This window comes from Mesocricetus auratus, unplaced genomic scaffold (genome assembly GCF_017639785.1).
Source record: "Mesocricetus auratus isolate SY011 unplaced genomic scaffold, BCM_Maur_2.0 Super-Scaffold_100020, whole genome shotgun sequence".
NCBI classification, from domain to species: Eukaryota; Metazoa; Chordata; class Mammalia; order Rodentia; family Cricetidae; genus Mesocricetus; species Mesocricetus auratus.
In genome coordinates, this window is record NW_024429201.1 from 5,923,031 (window position 1) to 5,942,773 (window position 19,743).

At 43.1% G+C, this 19,743-nt stretch overlaps 1 long non-coding RNA gene across 1 annotated transcript; it reads right to left on the reverse strand.

Annotated features, from left to right (window-relative positions):
- Positions 1 to 9,176: 9,176 nt before the first annotated feature.
- Positions 9,177 to 18,619, reverse strand: LOC110339524. The gene is made up of 2 exons (XR_002381590.2): positions 18,509 to 18,619; positions 9,177 to 9,327 (listed from the first exon to the last, which is right to left on the reverse strand). It is a non-coding gene; the product is annotated as an uncharacterized LOC110339524 (long non-coding RNA).
- Positions 18,620 to 19,743: the final 1,124 nt, after the last annotated feature.

A 19,743-nucleotide genomic window follows, 5' to 3' on the forward strand; every position in this document is an offset into this window, starting at 1 on the left:
AACTGTAATCTACTGAACCATTTCCTCAGCTTCCATATGTGTTTCTTAAGAAAACCAAAACAAATGTATGTATCCCCTTGCTAAATCTCAGGATGATCACACGTCATTCTATAATTTGGTGCTGCATCGTAAAATATCTGAAAAGCTTTTACAGTAAACGAAACATGAATCGAAGTGTCTGGTTGGGTGTTACTCAGGCGGAACCTCCTAAAGTTACTTGGCACCCTAGTGGAAATGCCCCAAGTCATATTGATGAAGATGTTGTGGAAACTAGATATAGGGGAAGAAGTCAACCAAGTCTCAAAGATAAGTATCTTCTTTTGTCATTAACTTTTTAAAACTCAGTAAGACAAAGGCTGTGCCAGAGAGTCAAGGTCTAGGGGATTTGTTCTGTAGTCTGTTTATGGTGCCCTCTAGTGGTAGCTCTGTGGATCTCTAATGTGGCCCTCAGGAGGAAAGTTAATTTTGTGTTTATTTTAGAATGCAAAAGCAAGGGTGAGTTTGGCTTCGTTATTATAGTTAAGGACTATGAATAGTGCTTGGATTTTTTAGTTTTATGTTTATTCATCTTTTTCAAGAAAATGATTATGTTCTGTCCTTTTAATTACATTTATGTAGATAAATTCTACTAAAATGGTAAAATGTTATCAATGCAATACTCCAGAAATGTTGTGCTTCATGAGAATTCCTTGGAGATTTTTCAATGCCCTCACATGATTAAGCCTCAGGGGAACACTGAAATAATATGAATTGGCTCTGGTTCCTTATTAATCTGAACGGAGCTAATTCTTTGATGATGGTAGTCAACAACCCTATGCCCCGAGTAACGATCATTGTGTCTTTTACTTAAAACCTGATCTCAGTCTCCTTTGAGATTAGCACCTTCCTGGCCAACGGTTTTAATTGGGGTCCATGCTAAACCTACTGAGGCTAAGAACTATAATATACAGATATTAAGGACTCACCAAAGCTTGCTTTAATAGGTGTGTTCGTGTGTGTGTGCGTGTGCGCGCGCGCGCGTGTGTGTGTGTGTGTGTGTGTGTGTGTGTGTGTGTGTGTGTGTGTAGGTCAGAGGGTGACATCATGTGTCCTCCTGTATGGATCTCCCCCTTTTATTTTTTGAGGCAGAGTGTCACATTGAGTCAAGAACTCACTAATTGCTTAGGCAAGCCCTGAACTCCAGTGCCTGTCTGTCTCCATGCTCACAACCCTAGTGCTATAGCTGCAGACATGCAACAACGTTCAGCTTTTACATTTTACATGGGCATTTTCCTCTCTGAGCCATATGCCTAAACCCTCTTGTTACTATTTATCATGTAGTATTGGTAGCCTTGATATATGTTCAGAATATTCTTGGTGTAGTTTATACACCAAACCTCAAGATTATGCTATGTAAAAACCTATATTCTTTTGGTGTGTGTGTGTGTGTGTGTGTGTGTGTGTATGTGTGTCAGATATAACATGTGCTGGCTTTGAAAACTTATCATCATTGTCCTTGCAGACCTTTTGTCTAAAAGTTTTTGTGGTGGCCTTAATCCTCATCTTGCAAACCACAGAAATAGCAAAATCCCCTTCTCAGTTGCATAATTCCTGTTAAGAGCACTCCTCAGGTCCAGCACTTCTAAAGCCATCAGAGATCAACTGTCAGTTGTGGATCCGTGTTGTTTTCTCCTCAGACTGTCCTTCAGGCTCTGCCATTAGTGGCAGGCCAATTTGTTCTGCAAGTAATTGCTGTGTCCGAACGCTGTGATCCCTTCAGGGACCTCAAGAACTGAAAGACATGTTTTGTGTAGGTACTGCCGTGAGAGCTGGTGCCACCAAGTGCCTCTGCTGAGCTTACACTGAGTCTCATACAGGAAATAATTCCTTTCAGTGTCTATCTGAAGTCTCCTCATCAACTTCCAGAAGAGCAAAGTCAAGGCTCCCTGGTTGCTCGTGTGGAAGTAAGCAGGTGCCCCTCTATGGCTTCGCTTATGTCACCAGAGACCATCTGTTCTTGTTGCTAAGAATCTGATTAGTATTTCTGGTTTAAACGCTTGAAATGTGATTGCTTGTTCTTTAAAAATGATTTGTTGTAAATTTATTCATGTAAATGAAATGGAAAGATTTGGACTTTAACACATCCTCAGTTCGTTTTGACCTCCTCGAGGCAGGGAGATTGGTACAGGTGGAGGGAAGTTAGAGGCTTCTGTGGGGGTGAAGTTGGGGGCAGGTTAGGGGATTAAAGAGGAACAGGGAGAAAGTAGGTTGGATTTCTGAAATGCAAAACAGGACACTTCATAGCAAGGGTCTTTTTCCTCTTCCATCACAACTGATGCTTCTAAGTTTGCATTTAACTCTGAAAAAAATCAATGTTATCACTAGGAAGTGTTTACTCATAATAATAATTGGAGTTTTATTACATTTTAATTTATAGAAAATTCTATTATTTATTTCTTATTCTTTTTAATAACTTTTTTGTTAAGTCAAAAACCAACAGGACAAGGAAGAGTTTGTTTAGCTGTCTCCTGCATCTCAGAGCACACTCCTTTCCGTACTGTATGTTTAAACAGTTTCCTGTATTTCTTTATGTGATCTTCCCTTGAGTGATGTGACTCACTCAATAGTTCATACTATATGCTAAACTAGGCAATAAATACATTTTGTTCAAAACAAAACCCAGTGAAATGACCTTCAACTGTATTTGCATTGGGAATAACAAGCCATAACTGGCATTTACCCTACTGGCTACTTCTTTCCTGGGATGCTGTTTGACCTCCATACCACTACTCAGCTTATGGAAGATTATGGACTATGCCTGGAAGTGTTGTGATAATAGAGAAAAAGATGTTTCATGGAAATCTTTAGAAATAAAATATGGGAGAATGTCAGTTTCAAATGCATGGACAAAATCAGTTTTGTTATGGTGAAAGCTGTTTTGATGATGAAAGCTCTTCTGAAAGATTCAACATCATCTCTTACCATACATAAACTGGGTTTGTTCATTCATTTTAAACATAACTTTGCCCCAATTTTGCTTCCAAAAGTTTCCATGGGATACATATGCATGATACTTGGATTTTTCTCTCCACTGTAGGCTTTGGAACCTAGTTCTCTAATCTATGTGGAGGCAAACAACCACTTCTGCATTGTAGCTCCATGGTTCTAGGCCTGGATTCAAGGGCTCCATGCTTAACATCCCAACTCTTCATCTACAAGCTGCAACATAAGCTCTCTGAGCCTCAGCTTTCTACGCTGGGAAACAGCCCTGAGTATAGTCCTTAGGGTCATTGTGAAGACTAGAGTAAAACTCAAAGCTTCCTAGTTTGCTAGAACATAACAAGCAGTAGCTGCAGTTGCTACTGCCCATTATTTTTAGGCCATGGGAAGGCATTCTTTCCTCACAGACACCCAACTGAAGTGTGATGGAAACAAGAAACCATAACACAGGATATAATTAGAAGACAGCAAGGTGGTGGCCAACTTCTGATAGGCTGGTCAGCCATCCTGTTAGGAACTGACAGTGAAGTGTTTTGAGAAACAAGCTTTTTTGTTCCTGGCAATTACAAAGTAGCAAATGATTGGAGTATTCATTTTCACCCTTTTTGTGCTCACAGAAGATCACAGCCTAGAAGCTAGAGCTTCATCGCCACCTGGAAGCTAGAGCTTGCGCTTGTGAAGATGTAATGGTGTTCTAATGAGAACCGAGGAGGCCAATCCCACACCTTCTGAGCAGCGCACTGGGGGCCTTTCCTTTAGATCTTGTCTCTGTCTTTGACCTCTATCAGTGTGGTCTTAAAAGGATTGAAATTAATAATTAGGAGTATATCTTTCCCATCATGCCTTTCTTCCCAATTATTTTCTATCCTTGTTCATATTTTGAATGGTATAAAACCAAACTACTCTTTCCTTATCTATCATGCCAATGCCTACCAGTCTATGGGAACAGGTTGTATTAGTGTTTCTGCTTAGTATTTGTTGGTTTATAAGTCTTACTGGCTTGCTGGGTTAGGGTGGGGATTTTATCTTCTACAAATCTCATCTATCCACATCTTCCTAGAGCCTTGGGTAGTGTCTTATTTGCTTAATAAGGCCTCTGGGACATTTTGTGTAGCGAGCCGGTGTTTGCGGTTTTACAGCACTACAATACTTCACAACAATCCAAGGCAAAGAGCTAGGGATGTAAATGAAGACAAAGACAGCAGCTCATTCTTGCAAGGAGAATGGCATTTATTTTAACAAGAGTGGAGCCTTATATACCAATGGCAGGCATGGTGGAAAACCACCAAGGTCAGAAGCTTACATTCCCAGGCCCCTCTGGCAAAAGGGTGGGCCAAAAACAGGAATTGTATTTAGACAATAAGGATGGACAGAAAACAGGAACTTGCATGCAGGCCTTACTGGAAGGAGGGGACGAGAAGTGTTTTGCTAGAAACTCCTAGTCACAAGCAGGTCAACAGACCCCCATGGGGGAAGGGTGCCACAATTTTGTTCATTGGTCATGTGTCACCCCCTAGATGCTGTTGCCTGCCCAGGCTCTGGGTCTTAGATAGAGAGAGCTTCCAAATACAAACAGAAATGACTGTCTTCAGTCTTATTCGGAGCAGTGATGCTGTCTTCATGGAGTCCAAACCTAGTCTGTCTGTGAGCCTAGGCTGGCACCTGATGCCAGGCAGACCCACCACTGTCCTTGTTTCTCTCCTGTGGATCCCTGTATTACAAAATGTCTCTTGGAGTCTCCTACTTTCTGCAAATTATGCTTTAGAATACACCGTGGGGACACTGTGTGAAGGTGTGTTGCTGTGATTGGTGTAATACAGAGCTGAATGGTCAATAGCTAGGCAGGAGGTATAGGTGGGACTTTCAGGGACAGAGAGGACTCTGGAAATAAGAAGGACAGAGATATCAGGGGGCATGGGAGAAGCAGAATGGACAGTATGTGACAAAATATAGACTAACAGAAATGGGTTACTTTAAGTTATAGGAGCTAGTTATAAACAAGCCTAAGCCGTAGGTCAAGTTTTCATAATTAATAAGAAGTCTCCGTGTCATTATTTGGAAGCTGGCTGGTGGAACAGGGAAGGACTTGGTATACAGACAGCCCTTCAGCCAGCCCCAGTTCAGCCTTCCCTCCCCGCTGTGCTGTCTCAGCAGAAGACTTTATTCTACCTGGTGTGTGTTCCCCTCAAACTGTGAGTCTTTTCTTTGACCGCAAATGAATGATTGGTCTCTAAGTGGGCCCGCTTTCCTTCTAGCTGAACTACTAGCCTTTCTCACTGTGTGACTTGCTAGCTGGATTCCCAAGGTTCCTGACTTTACTGCTCACAGACTCTAAAAGCCATGTGAGTGACAGTGGCTTCTAAAGGAATTTCTCAGTCTCTCCGCCTGCCGATCACCTACTGGAGTTGACCTTTGATTTTTGCACTGGGTCCTTCACAGGTGCCCCCTGAGGCTAAGGGACTTCTGGGAATATGATGTAGGACTGTAACACTTTTTGTTGGCTCCAAATGAGCAGCAGATTCATTGCCAACCACTGGCCCTGTGGATGGATTGAACCTTTACTCTCATCACCAGCCCGACTTGTACATCCTTTGGACCTTAGTCTTAGCATCTACCTGGTCATGTGGAAAAGCTTTTCAGAGCAACTACTTTGGGCCCTGTCTAGATCTTTGTTTTGATCCTTGAACTTGACATGTATTGAGTACCAGCTCTTCCTAAGATCTGTAAATTGTGAATAATACGGAGCTACTCTCATTCTCCTCCTACTGCGCCCAGCTGGCTGGCTCAACCCTTCTCCAGTCACTACCAGTGCACCAAATGCATAACAGGAAAGAGATGGCATATTCAGGTGGGTTATTCAAAGGGTGGGGTCTTAGGAAACTACAGGGCTAGAGGAAAAAAAAATCTGTGTCTGACAGCAACAGTTGTCATTCAGGGGCTACTAGATAAAGGGACAAGAAAAGAAGGCCATGGAGTTCTTCCAGCCTCTTCTAGGCCTCTTTGAGAAGTAATGATCCTTTGTGTGTCTGGAATGGCCTTTTAGGGGAACCCAGGGAAGCCAGTTACCTGCATCCCCCAGCTATCTCCTTCTCTGACCTCCTCTCAGAGCCACACGTTGGCTGGATCCAGATGGAAGCAAGGGCACCCGCAGTGTTGTTGATATAATCAGGTCAGCAAAGGGAAGCTATGTGTGCCACTCACGGGCCCCTGTAGTGTAAAGACAAACCTGTGGGTTTCTATTTGGGAAGCTAACCGAAAATTTATCAGGCGGCTTGTGTGTTGGCCTCACCCGGGTATTCTCCGCACCTACTAGATCTTAGCATTTTAGTCACGTGGACAGCAGCAGTTATTTCCTCTTCTGATGGTCTTCCTCTCAGCAATCATTAAGGTAGAACTATGATGACTGCATCTACTGGACCAAATGCTGGTGTTTTCCTCTTTTAAGATAGGATGATGTCCCTTCTGAACTGCCAGGCTCCAGTTCATGGAGCAGCAACCTCTTAGCCACTCTAAGTGGACTTGTAACCCCATCTGCTGAAAGCCTTCATTTCTCTCCTAGATCAGTTCTATTTGCTCAGGTTCCTTGAAGCCAGTGGTTAACAGAGATCAGAGCTGATTTTTCTCAAACCCTGAAGATGGGTTTGCTCTGGTGGCAGAATATTCAACCCTGGGTCTGTTTTTGTCCCCTTCTTCCTTAGCTCCAATGGGACCTCAGTCAGTTATGGGTATTTTCAGCTTCCTGAGCTTTATCTTTGTCAGTTCCTTCCACTGATAGCTTTAGCTTCTGGGATGAAAATAGCAAACTGCTTTCCTGCAGGCCTCCAAACTGGCCTTCCTATCTTGGATCCCTCAAATTGCTTTAGTAAGTTCATGGCCTGTTCTCTTGGACAGGGTGATTGATGTTCTACAGTGTCTCAAAGTGGTTTCTTCAAGTTTGGTTCAGCATGGCTGGGTTTCTCAGACATTTTCTGTGTGTCCATCTTCCTGTTCTGCCTTCTGCAGCAGGTTTGCAAAAGTCTGGCTTTCCTTTTCGTTTATCCACGCTCCATGCTCTTTCTCTATGTCCCACTGATCTTAAGCAATTTCTATGAACTTGTGTCAGCCAGATTGAAGTTGCCAACAAGGACATCAAAACCTAGCCTCCTTGGCCTACACAGACTCCCAGAGAGCTCGCCTGCCTAGCCCAGGTGTACTTAATAGCTGCCCTCCCTTCGTCAGTATTTTCTAAGCCTTTCCACATTTTTCCAGTACTCTGCTGTAGCCCACTCTCTGCAATCTACCAGTTTTTCCTGGTCTGTGCAGGGACTGGGGCAATGGCCTAGGAATTTTCCAGTTAGAAAGGCCAGTTAACGCTGACTCTTAACATTTCAGAGGTCATAATCACAGGAGGTCCATGAGACTGCCTGTACAACTTCTGAAATACAACCTCAGATCATGATGTGCCCACCCCAAAGCTAATTCCATATAAAGATGTGGATGCAGGTTATTTATTTGCGAGATAATGCCAGGAAATATGGTAGTGTGACTGAAAAGTGAGTCAGACAGCGTAGGTTACTACTGTGGATAACTAAGGTCTAATCCTGACAACCTTTGAGGGGACATCTCAGAATTGTCCCCCTTGGTGAGGAGGAAGTCAGGGTACTTGTCTGTCTCTGGTGGCAGATGGATCCTGGTGTGTGGGTTCTCTTGCGTTACTCAGAGCCATGCCCTCCGTCTGGGAAGAAGCAGCAGGCTTCAAAACCTGAGGTGAAGTTGACTTGTGAGTGGCATTTCCTTCTATGAACCACAAACATGTGTTTTCCAATGCTGTGCATGGCAAAAGCACCTAACAGGCTAATCTTTCCGAGTTTTGAAATGAAACGCTTTCTACACCAAGCCACGGCTGGTGGTCTACAAGGCAGGAAGAGAAGCAAGTTCCTGTCGCACATGAGAGTTTATAATCTCCACAGAGAACACTTGCTGAATCTTCAGTGTTGAGATTCAGGACCCAGAACCACGATGGCATTAATAGGAAGCTCAGGATTCTGCTTCCACTAAAGAGAAGCCCATCTCTCAATGTCCCGGGAAATGTCATTGGGCCTTTGGAAAGAAAAAAATTACAGATTTGCGTTTTCTGTGGAGAGAAATGCTGTTTGAGTGACACAAGCAGGGGGTACAGTTGTTACTCGCGCTTTCTGATTGTGCTGTGAATGGTAGAGACAACCCAGATCTCATGAATGATTTGCCTAACAGAAATAAAGGGAAGACGTTTCTAGATGAGTCGAGAAGGGGTGGGGGTGGAGGGCTGGATAGATAGCCATTAAGAGAACCTATTCTTGCAAAGGACCTAGGTTCAATTTCCTTTGCCTTTTAGAAGCTCCTCAGTTTCAGGAGGTACCATTTATTAATTGTTGTTCTCAGTATCTGTGATACTGGTGTTATGTTCAGTCAGTGGTCTCCTGTGCCAATGCTTTCAACGGTACCTCCCACTTTCTCTTCTAAGAGGTTCGGTGTGGCTGGATTTATGTTGAATCTTTGATCTATTTGGACCTTTGGAAAGATCCATTTGTGCATGGTGATAGACATGGATCTATCTGCAGTCTCCTACATATCAGCATCCAGTTATGCCATCACCCTTTGTTGAAGATGCTTTCTTCTTTTCCATTGTATGATTTTAGCTTCTTTGACAAAAATCAGGTGTTCATAGGTGTCTGGAACTAGGGGAACCAGACCCCCTGACAATGGGTGTCAGTTGTGGGGTTTGGGAAGTCTATGGGGCCACGGGCAATGGAAGCAGTATTTAACCCTAATGCATGAACTGGCTTTTTGGAGCCCATTCCCTATGGAGGGATACTCTCTCAGCCTAGATACAGGAGGAAGGGCCATAAGGGAGACAGAAGGGAAAGACAGTGTATCAGCAGCCACTCACAACCGTGGGGCATTCATTGTGCTTAATGCAGGCATTATAAATGAATTCTAAGTAAAATATCCACCAATGTCACCGCTCCACAGTAAAGTGGGTAAAACATCAAATATTCATTGAATTAGGCGTGAATGCTACTTTTTTTTCCTGAGGAAATGTATTTATCCCAGGCTGGACTTAAATTCCCTATGTCTGTGAGAACAACCTTGAACTTCCTCACTTCAAGGGTCTTTTATGACATTACAGTGCTAAGGAGAAATGGTATAGAAATGGTCATTTGATGATGCCACAAAACTGTTTTAAATTATAGTTTACATTTATTCTGTTCTTACTGTGTGTCCAGTGGTATGCGTGGGTCAGTCTATTTAATCTTCAAGAAGATTAATGCTGATGCTGTGTCCTTGGTTGGGTCTGGACTTTGCTCCACAGAGTAGGATGTCAGTAGTCTAGAAAGTAAGAAAAAATTACCATGAAATATTAGCCCATAGGTATATAAACTGAAGTACAAAGAGTCCAAGACCCTGCATAGGTCACGTATTAGTGCTGGAAGAGTGGATGACAGTCCCCTCCTTCTGAGGACAGTCTAGCCTGGACCTCTGACACTGCATCCTCCTGAACTTGGCAGTGCTAGATGAAGTTTTGAGAGCAGTTCTTTCTGGGAACTAATCCAGAAACTTATTTTCTGAAACACAGCCTTATTTTGTCTGTGACTGGCACTTACTGAGATACCTTGCTGTGGGCCTCTGGAAACTGGACCATCCCTGTCCAAGGTCATTTGTTTACATTCTTCTGATTGTGTGTGTATGGGGGGCTCATTTCCTCTCCCCAGGATGATAGGTGTCACTCTGTACTACCAGTCTTCCTCTATGAGGAATCTGAGGGAGGGGGAGCTGGGAAGAGTTCACATTACGTCGTATGCTACCTTGAAAGCTCTGCACCTTCATTTCTATGGTATCCTATGGGCTCTAGAGGCAGCCCTGTCCAGTATAAGAGAGTAGAACACAGGGCATGGGTGCCAGGAGGTGAAGGTGATTGTGTTTCCATGGAATGTTCTCTGTCCTCAGAGATTCCCTCCTTAACCGCAACAGAATTCGTTCATACACACCCCCACCCCCAATTGGTATGGAATAAGGATGCAGACACTTTTGAATTCTATATTGTAAAAAGGAACCTGCCCATGCAAGTTGCTAATGGCTTAGCAAGCATATGCTGTTAATGGATTGTTTGTTTTGAGTTAGCTTGCTAGCCCAGGTGCTACTCTGGAGGAGTTCACGGTTAATGCTGTCAGTTACAGACTCTCAAGATGTGCCTGAGTCCAGACATCAGTGAATGGGGAAGATAACAGAGGCAAGACATCACCAGTCTCAGAATGTGGCAAACCTTCTCTACTAAACCAGAGGGACCAAACTGAGATCTCCGTTGATGCCTTTGTCCTCTCCTGTGAGCCTCCTGGACAAAGGAGATCAAAGTTTTTCTAGGATGTTAACCAAATTCTTTCTCAACATCCTTTCTTAAATTCTAAATGAAGGTTAACTTGGAGACTCAGTTTTTGCCTTTTCTCATTGGCATTTGTGATGAAGTCACCGGTGATCTCTGACTGTGCTGGTGTTTCCAGACTCTGGGCATCTTATGCAAAGACCTGAAGAACCACACACAACATGATGAAGTAGCAACAGATTTTATACAGGAGCAAAGCAAAGGTACAGAATAATTACACTTCAAGAAAGCAGAGGGCTCTCAGTAAGATTTACTCAAGAGCCTCAGGTTATATCTGGGGCTTTCTTTATGGGAGGAGAGTTTGGATGCTAGAGGAGTGTGGGTGGCTTTCTGTTCTTGTGACAAGTTTGAGTTATGTTAAGCCTTTGCTCACTGTCCATACCTTTTCCCATGATGCATCTGATTTTTATCCTATCCATGGCTACTTGTGCATAGGTTGTAAATAATTTCCCCTAAAATTTCACTTAAAGGACAGTTTGCTTTACTGAGCACATATTCCAAACTAGTCCAGGATAGATCAACCCACTGTGTAGATGGAAGTTTCTTTCCCACCTGATCCTGCAGCAGTTCAGTCCCAGATAAACACACAGAGGCTTATATTAATTACAAACTGTTTGGCTGATGGTTCAGACTTCTTACTGGCTAGCTCTCTCTTAATTGCTAATCCATTTCTATTTATCTGTGTATCTCCATATGATCTTGGCTTACCAGCGATGCCTGAGTCTCTTGCTTTCTCTGCATCTCGCTGGCAACTCACCCTCTCCTTTCCTCTTCTCAGTGCTTTCCTAGTCTGGTAGCCCCCACCTATATTTCCTGCCTGGCTACATCCTGACTGTTCATTGGCCCAAACAGCTTTATTCATCAACCAATAAGAGAAACATATATATTCACAGCATACAGAAGGACATTGCCCATCACCACTGCCCCAAATTCCAGTTTTATCATAAAAGAAAAATTACTAATGTTTCTAGGAAGCTGTTGGGAGCCAATTGCTTTATTAGCAGGTGCGTGCAGCCTAATGGGAATGGGGCTCTGAGCTGCTAAGTGCTTTGTTGAGTAAGCTAAGCAGAATCCCAAGTTTGTAAGTTACACCTATAGTTGCCTGCCTCAGTGTTTAGAAACATGATCTCTGGTGTCGTGGTTATGCCAAGGCCTCTAAAGTTTTATCCAATTGTAATACTAGCTGGCCAACACCTTGCTAACTGAATCAAGTCAAGGTGGGTAAGAGTCCTTATGCATAGTTCCTGGAATATAGCTTCTTGAAACAGTTCTGCTTCATCTGAAGAACATCCTTAGCCTCATACACAATGTGCAGTGATAGGAAGACTCTAGACTGTCTTTTAGAGGCCCTGTTGTCTAAAATAACATCCAATGCACTAAGAATATTTTTAACTTGCTCACTCTTTTTCTTTTTAATTCCTCACTCTTGAAGGAGTCAGCATTGCTAAATTTTCTGCTGCCACACAACAGCACTCTCTTTCCCTGGGGCTTCCAACTAGAGAGTTCCTCACTTCTCTCTAAGTCCCTCACTGGAAGTGTTCTTAAAGGTTCTCAACTTCGTGCTAGCCTACTATGTGTTCAAGGCCTATTAGTTTACATTTTCAGGAGTGTGCATCTCAAAAACCCTTTTAACCTCTGGTGTTTGCCTTATCCCAAAGCCACTTCCCCATCTCAGGGACCCAGTGTCTGTGTTCGTTATCTTTTACTATGTATTAAATCATCCCTAAACTTAGCTGCTTAAAACGATGATAAACACCACATCATGCAGTTTCTGGGCCTCAGAAAATTCAGTAGAGGGTGTGTGTGTGTGTGTGTGTGTGTGTGTGTGTGTGGTGTGTGACTCTGGCTTTAGGGCTTTCAGGAAGGTATAGTGCGGATGTTACATAGGACAAGGTTAGAGCTTGTTTCAGCACATGTCAGGCCCTGAGTTTATACCCTGCATCAGAAAAACAAACAAACAAAACAAAAACCCAAAAATGAAACCCAGTGTAGGCATTATTAGGGCAGTGGTTGTGCGGAAGCTTAGCTGGGGCTGAAGTTCTTCTCTACAGACAGTTCCTTTCCAGCTGAAGACCCCGTCCCTCTTCCCTTCAGTCTCTGTACAAGGCTGCATGATGTCCCCTTGAAAACAGTAGCCAGCCTCCCTGAGAGTGACAGCTGGAAGTAAATGGGAAAAGTGAACTCTTTAGAAGCCAGAGACCATCATCTTTGCATTGTCTTTGGTTGTGAAGATCGGTTCTATTCACTGTGGCAGAGTGTTACAAGGATGTGAATACTAACAGCCTCTGACCCTTGGGAGCCATCTGGATAATGAGGACCCCTTCAGGCAGAGCCAACTGAGATGAAAGTCTAACAGAGTCCTGAGGGCTGGATGATGGTGGCTGAACTGTGAACTCCAGTTGTAAGGCTGGAGGGACTTGACATGGAGTGCATAGAGGAGCGCTTACCTCATGACTGTGCAGCCTACATAATCTTTGCAGGGGTTCTTTGAAATGGGTTGCACTCCTTGCACATGCTTAAGATGTTGTCTTAGTCAATGATCTATTGCTGTGAGGAGACACTATAGCCACAGCATCTATTATCAAGGAAAGCATTTAATTGGGGATGGCTTACAGTTTCAGAGGTTCTGTCCATTGTCAGCAAGTCGGGGAAGCATGGCAGAATGTCAGGAGACATGGTGCTGGAGAAGGAGCTCAGAGTTCTGCATTCAGATCTACAGGCAGCAGGAAGAAAGGCACTGGGTCTGCCTTGGGCTTTTGAAACCCCAGGGCCGACCCCAGTGACACACTTCCTCCAACAAGGCCATCCTTCCTAATTCTTTCAAATAGTGCCACTCCCTAAGCATTTACATATATCAACCGATGGTAGCCATTCTTATTCAAACCATTCCAGATGTGTAGTCTTCATAACTATGGCTTGAGATACTTTCCTGTTGACATTGATACTGGATTCTATCTTCCTCCCATAATTTTTGAGGCAGCTCTTACTCTGTAGACCAGGTTGTTCTAGTACTCACTATGTAGCCCCCAGTGGCCTCAACCCCACATTAGTCTTGCTGCGTTAGTCTGTGCCATTAAGTCTGACTGTAGTTTTCTTGATAGACTGTGGCTATTTACATACTATGTTGTTCCTTTCCATTTCTAACTGAGCCTCATTTTCAAGGAATTTCCGTTTCTTTTAACAATTCTTATTTATGTAGGGGTGTGTGTGTGTGTGTGTGTGTGTAACTAAAAGTATATATATGCGTGTACCCATGGAAGCCAAAAAGGACTGCTGAGTTGGAGTTAGAGAGGGTTGAGAGTCACTCAAGGTGGGTGCTAGAAATGGAACTCAGCTTTTCTATTAATAAGTAGTTTATTCTAAACTTAATTAGGTTACCCCAAATTCTATGTTCAATATGAAAGCAGTTTCATGAAATATTACAGCTTTGCAAAGCAAAGTCATAAGTCAAGGCAAGTTTAAAATACATAATTGGCCACACCAGAAAGGGGATCACAGCAAGATCGGAGACGCTTTTGTATAGGCATCAGGTGGCATTGTCTGGTGATCCTTAGATTTTTAGTTGGCAGAATCTAGTGGTCCAGCAAAAGTTTTTAATGGTTGAGCTCTGTCTCCAGACCCATCTGTTCTTTTAAAAAAGGATCTGTTTTCTCTTTGCTCCAATGCTTTACTTAGTGGGTAAAAATTTCTCTTGTATCTAGCTAATACTTTTTATTTTTTTACTAAAAATGCACTGCTCAAGTCATAAATGTCATCCTGAGTGTCATTCTCTAACCTTTTTATCATTAGTCTGTTTCTTGTAGTCATCTAAAGTTTATGTATTTATTATTTATTGGTTTCACAGAGCAGTTCACGCTCGTCTGAAGTCCTCATCCCTCCGGTATCGGCACCCCAAGTCCCTGGGATTACAGGTTCAGGCCACCACACCTAGTTTATCTGAGCTTTTGAAAGATGAGTCTTTCAGATTTGTGTTACAATGTTGCTTCCTTATAGATAACTTCAGATAGGTGTTCGATAATAAACAAATAAGAAACATGAAATATATTTGAATACTAGAGCTCAGCAAACAGACAACTCCATTCTACCTTCTGTTTCTCTCACAGAGTCAGCGAAGCACACTTCTCAAAACTTATTTTTAATAGCTCCAGAGCTGTACTGTTACCTTTCTTTTTGTTTCCTTTCTTTTTAAGGTTACCAGAGTAAGTTTCCGTTCTTTTCCACACTATAAGAAGATTATCTCAATTAGTGTGGACTCTCCTCCCTCAGGTCCCTTCCTCCACTTGCCTTGGGGGAATTTTCTCTGTGTTTTTCCAGCTCTCTTAGACTTAGTGATGTAGATGCTGTTGTGCTGGGGTTACATATTGGTGATGCTATGTACAGAGTAGAATTTGGATGATGACTATATAGTCCCAATTCACCCCCACACTTTTTGAGATGCTGTCAAAAATAGATTATATCCTTGTGACAAAAACAAGTAAAAAAGAAAGAAAGAAAAAGGAAATTTGCTAATAGCATTATGTGGAATTCATGGATAAAAAAGCAATCGTCTCTGTGTATGTCTCTGTGACTGCCTTTCTATCTGTCTCTGTCTCTGTCTCTCTCTGTCTCTCTCTCTCTCTAACACACACACACACACACACACACACTTCCCTCTCTCTTTCTCTCTCTCTCTCTGTAGATTTTACGCCTTCCCTTTCAGTTCTCACACATAACCACAGACAGTCACTGATTTAACTAAGATTTCTGTGACACAGATATTGAGCTGGAGTTAGGACCATGCAGATGTGTTGGCCTGTTTCTAGTCAGCTTTTCTAACTTAAGTTATCACATCTTCCTTTAACTGCATTTTGCCTGTGGGCTTTTTACCTTTCTTTATTCTGCATATCTGTCTTTCTTTCCTTTTTACTCTGTGGCTGGCTGTGTGGCTGGGTGGTTGGCTTCTAGTATCCTCCTTTTATTTTTTTTTTATTTTTTTTTTAAGATTTATTTATCATGTTACAGTGCATGCCAGAAGAGGGCACCAGATCCCATTACAGATGGTTGTGAGCCACTATGTGGTTGCTGGGAATTGAGCTCAGGTCCTCTGGAAGAACAGTTAGTGCTCTTAACCCCTGAGCCATCTCCCCAGCCCCCTCTCCTCCTTTTCTCATTCATCTTTCTTCACTAGATTTCTCCTTCTATCTTCCCACCAACCCAGCCTGCTTCTCTCTCCTGCCTAGCTATTGGCCATTCAGCTCTTTATTAGACCAGTCAGACATTTTAGGCAGGCAAAGTAACACAGCTTTACAGAGTTAAACAAATGTGACATGAAAAGGTGCAACACGTATTTGTGTCATTAAGCAAATATTCCACAGCATAAATAATGTAACACATCTTAAACTAATATTCCACAACACACAGGATATACATTCCCATTCTAAAACACAGGGAAGGGAGCATATCAAGGAAATACTGGACAAAAGCAAGACCAAAAACCAGATGAACAAATTCCAAACTCTGCATCTCCATGTCTAATGTCAAAACACTCTTTAGATCCCCAACTCCATGTGTTGACTGCAACACACTTCTTTCTCTCTGGCTGGTTCCGCTCCCCATTAGCAGCTCTCCTCTGCAGGTATCCCACAGCTCTGGCATCCCCAACATCCGGGTTCCCAGTCTTCAACTTCACAGCTTCATGCACTGATCTCTCTACTAGGCCTCTAATTAGGGACATCCCTGACACTTGCGTGTCCTCAGCTGCTTTATTCCATAATGATATTATTCTATCATTAACTCTAAACCCGGAATCACATGGCTGAAACGACCAAGTTCTGCTGCTTACTGGGGCTGGAACATAGCCTCTTGCTACAGGTCACAGGGTTAAACAGTGAGAATTCAGCTAACAAAATCACAAGGCTGACCCACTCCAGCATCACACATTCCGATGGAGGATACCCAGAGTGCAAGGCAATGGGAATATTTGCCTTTTGAAGAGTTGATGTCACTTCTGTAAACACCTGTGAAGGGATAGCACTCTTTTTTCCCTAGTGGGACTCCCCAAAGATCCCCAGCAGTATATCAATCAACTATTGGGCATAATTCCTTCATGAATCATTATATTGGATGACCTAACCCCCCACACCGTGGGGCCCTGGTGTGAAAGTATTCACATAAGCAAGAAATCTTTGTTTTCATAGTCCAGTCTATATAAACTTAGAAGCTAGCCCCCCACAATTATCTTTTATGTCAGGACACTTGGAAAGGAGAGGAGCCTTGCAAATAGGCCATATTCAGAGTCTCATAGGACAGGCACTGGGAAGAAGATACAGCATGTCTGCCTTCTTGATAAGCGTAACTGGGCCCCTGATTTCTCTAACAGCCTTCTTAGGAGAGTGCAACCTACTGGCCCCTACTCTACCCTTTTAACAAGCTATTAATATTCTGTACTTACCTTCACCTCAGTTTTATTGACACAAGATCTTAATATAGGAAATTACCTATTTGTGCCTTTACCCCTAGAGACACAGGAAACCGCTATGGATCACTTAACCAGACCTGCAGAAAGGAATTCCTTCTCACTTGGTGTCAGTGGGAAAAGTGCTCCATCAGCCTCCAGATTTTACACTACATAGGCGTAGTTTTTGATCTAACCACTGTAGATGTAATCTCTAGGACTGAGAGGTCCTCTTTAATCAGCTAACATTTGGTGAAAATGCTAATGCGGATCAAATGCCACCCATTTTCCTCTCGCAGCTACACTGGTTGCCATGGTTATCACAAGGTTGTATTCCCAGCCTGTGGAATTGGAAATGCTTAGAAAGTGCACAGTGCTGCCACATTTTCCTTCCCCCTTTTTACATTTATTAACTTTTAGCTTAACTAACCACACAAATGTAGTTAATACACAAACTCCCTTCCCTCTCTTAGAAATCCCATCCCCTTCCGCTATTGACCCCTTTCAGGTATGCCTGGGTGTTTCCCAGCCACACCTCCTCTCAGGCCCTGAGAGATGCTTGCCGGGTATCCTAGCTATTGCCAGAGATTTGCTAATTGTGTCTGTATGTGTATATAAACTGGAAACCTTGTGGGATGAGAGAGATTTTTCTGGAAGAATAAAGTAACTGATGTGGAAAAGTACATAGTGGAGAATTCTTTTCCACTTCACATCCTACCTTGTCAACTTATTGTAGAGTCTCCTTTGAACCGCGTGTGTGTGTGTGTGTGTGTGTGTGCGCGCGCGCGTGCGCGCGCACCCACGAAGGGAGGTGTTTAAGTCTAGCCCTTGAAAACCTTCAATAATCCCTCATTCAATTACATCTTCACCAGCTTTCTGTTTCTCACTGCCCAAGCTTGGCTATCCTGAAACTTGGTCTGTAGGCCAGGAAGGTCTCAGACTCAGAGATCTGACAGCTTCTGCCTTCCCAGTGCTAGAATTAAAGGTGTGCCCCGACACATCCAGCTCTAAGCTTTTCTTTAGTTTCTTTCCACAAGTAGGAAACTTACCTGGGTGGGATCATGAGGTCGCCACTCCCTTTTTTTCCATTTCTTAATCTGTTTACTTCCTTGAACACAGGATTTAGATTCATTTCACTTCCTCGTACTTTTTCTCCTCAAAATTTACTTTTTGTAATTTACCCTGCTCAACTTGCTCCTTTTCATTATAAATCTTCCTTAGAATTACCACTAATAAACATTCACATGACACAGTCTATACTAGGTTGTTTTCAGATTTCTTTTGTAAACTGAATTAATCTAAAACTCTTCACTTTAGCCTTAGGCAAACTCTTTGGACAAGGGCAAAAAGCATCCACTTTCTTCTCCAAAATATCACAAGAACATCTCTAGGAAACACAGTAAAGTTCTTTTCCTCTGATACCTCTTGAGTGAACCCCGCACAGTTCAAATAACTCTCAGCACCTGGGTTTTCCGTTGCCCATTAAGCAGTGCTTAAAGCATTCTACTGCTTACCAAAGTCCAAATTCCTAAAAACAAACACGTGGGCACGTGATCAGGCCTACCACAGAAAAAACCAATCCCCGGTACCAACTTCTGGTTCAGTTCGAGTTTTTATTGCTATGAAAAGACACCATGACCATAGCAACCCTTGTAAGGAAAACATTTGACTGGGGCAGGAGAGGGGTGCTCACTTACAGTTTCAGAGCTTGTCTGTTACCATCATGGCGCAGAGCATGGTGGTGTGTAGGCAGACATGGTGCTGGAGGAATAGCAGAGAGTTGTACATCTTGCAGGCAACAGGAAGTCGACTGACTGGGAATTATCCCAAGCATAGGAAACCTCAAAGCCCGCCCCAACAGTGACGTACTTCCTCCATCAAGGCCACACTTCCTAAGAGTGCCACTTCCTTTAGGAGCCATTTTCTTTTAAACCACCACAGGCTCAGGGAGACTGGCCACACAGGCTGCTTCAATGAGTCCCTGGCTTGCTTCCTGGTGGAATTGGCAGGAGACAGAAAATGCAGTTGGAGACTATAGTCTCTTGCCAGGGTGTGAGGACTCTCCACTGGGGGTCACAGCTCCTACTGCATTCTCCAGGCCTAAGAGCTAATGGCTCTCTGTTCTCATGATCCCTGAAAGAACTGCATTATTCCTATGTTCCCAAGTTGTTCCTGCTACTATATGTAGCTTATTTTTGGAACTTTCCTAATCTCTCAGTTTGAAGATGCCATATTTCCTTCTGGGAATCCAGCTGACACACTCTGGGGGTCTCCCAGAATGCAGCTAGTGCCAAGATGGCCCTACATCTTATCTCAGCTGCATATACCTGGAACAGCAACACAGAACAAATGCCTTTCTGGATAATATCGAGATGTTTTTGCAAGCTCGGAGGGCGGCGAGGCCAGCTCTGTCTATTCACTACTCCTCATGATTTCGTGTCTGCCTAAGATCGGAAAGAATGATGTTGCTTTGCCTATCACTAGAGCAGGAAAAATATGCAAATTCAAAATATGAAGTGTGGTTTTTACTGACTGCGTGTGCAAGTCAAACCATCACATGTCAGGGACTGCCTGTGTTTGCTTCTCTAGGCTAACTGAAATCTACTCAGAATAGCTTTAGATATAAGCTGTATCCAAATGATGTGTGTTATTTTCCAAGATGCACTGGCAAGCCAGCAACAGCTTGGGAATTGAATCTTAGCAATTTTTCTGCTTATAGGGAGTTCCCAGTTCTAAGACAATTCTTCTCCATGAGTCTGTATCATCTTCCCAAATCCTCTAAAGGAGAAAGAGCCAGGCAGACAGAAAGAGGCCTACTCTGCCTTGACCTTCACATGGCATGCTGTGAGGTATTAAGATATATGTCTAAAATGAAATGCAAAAAGGACATGTCTTGGGATTCCAGTTCTAAATCACCTAGGCAAGTTGGTTA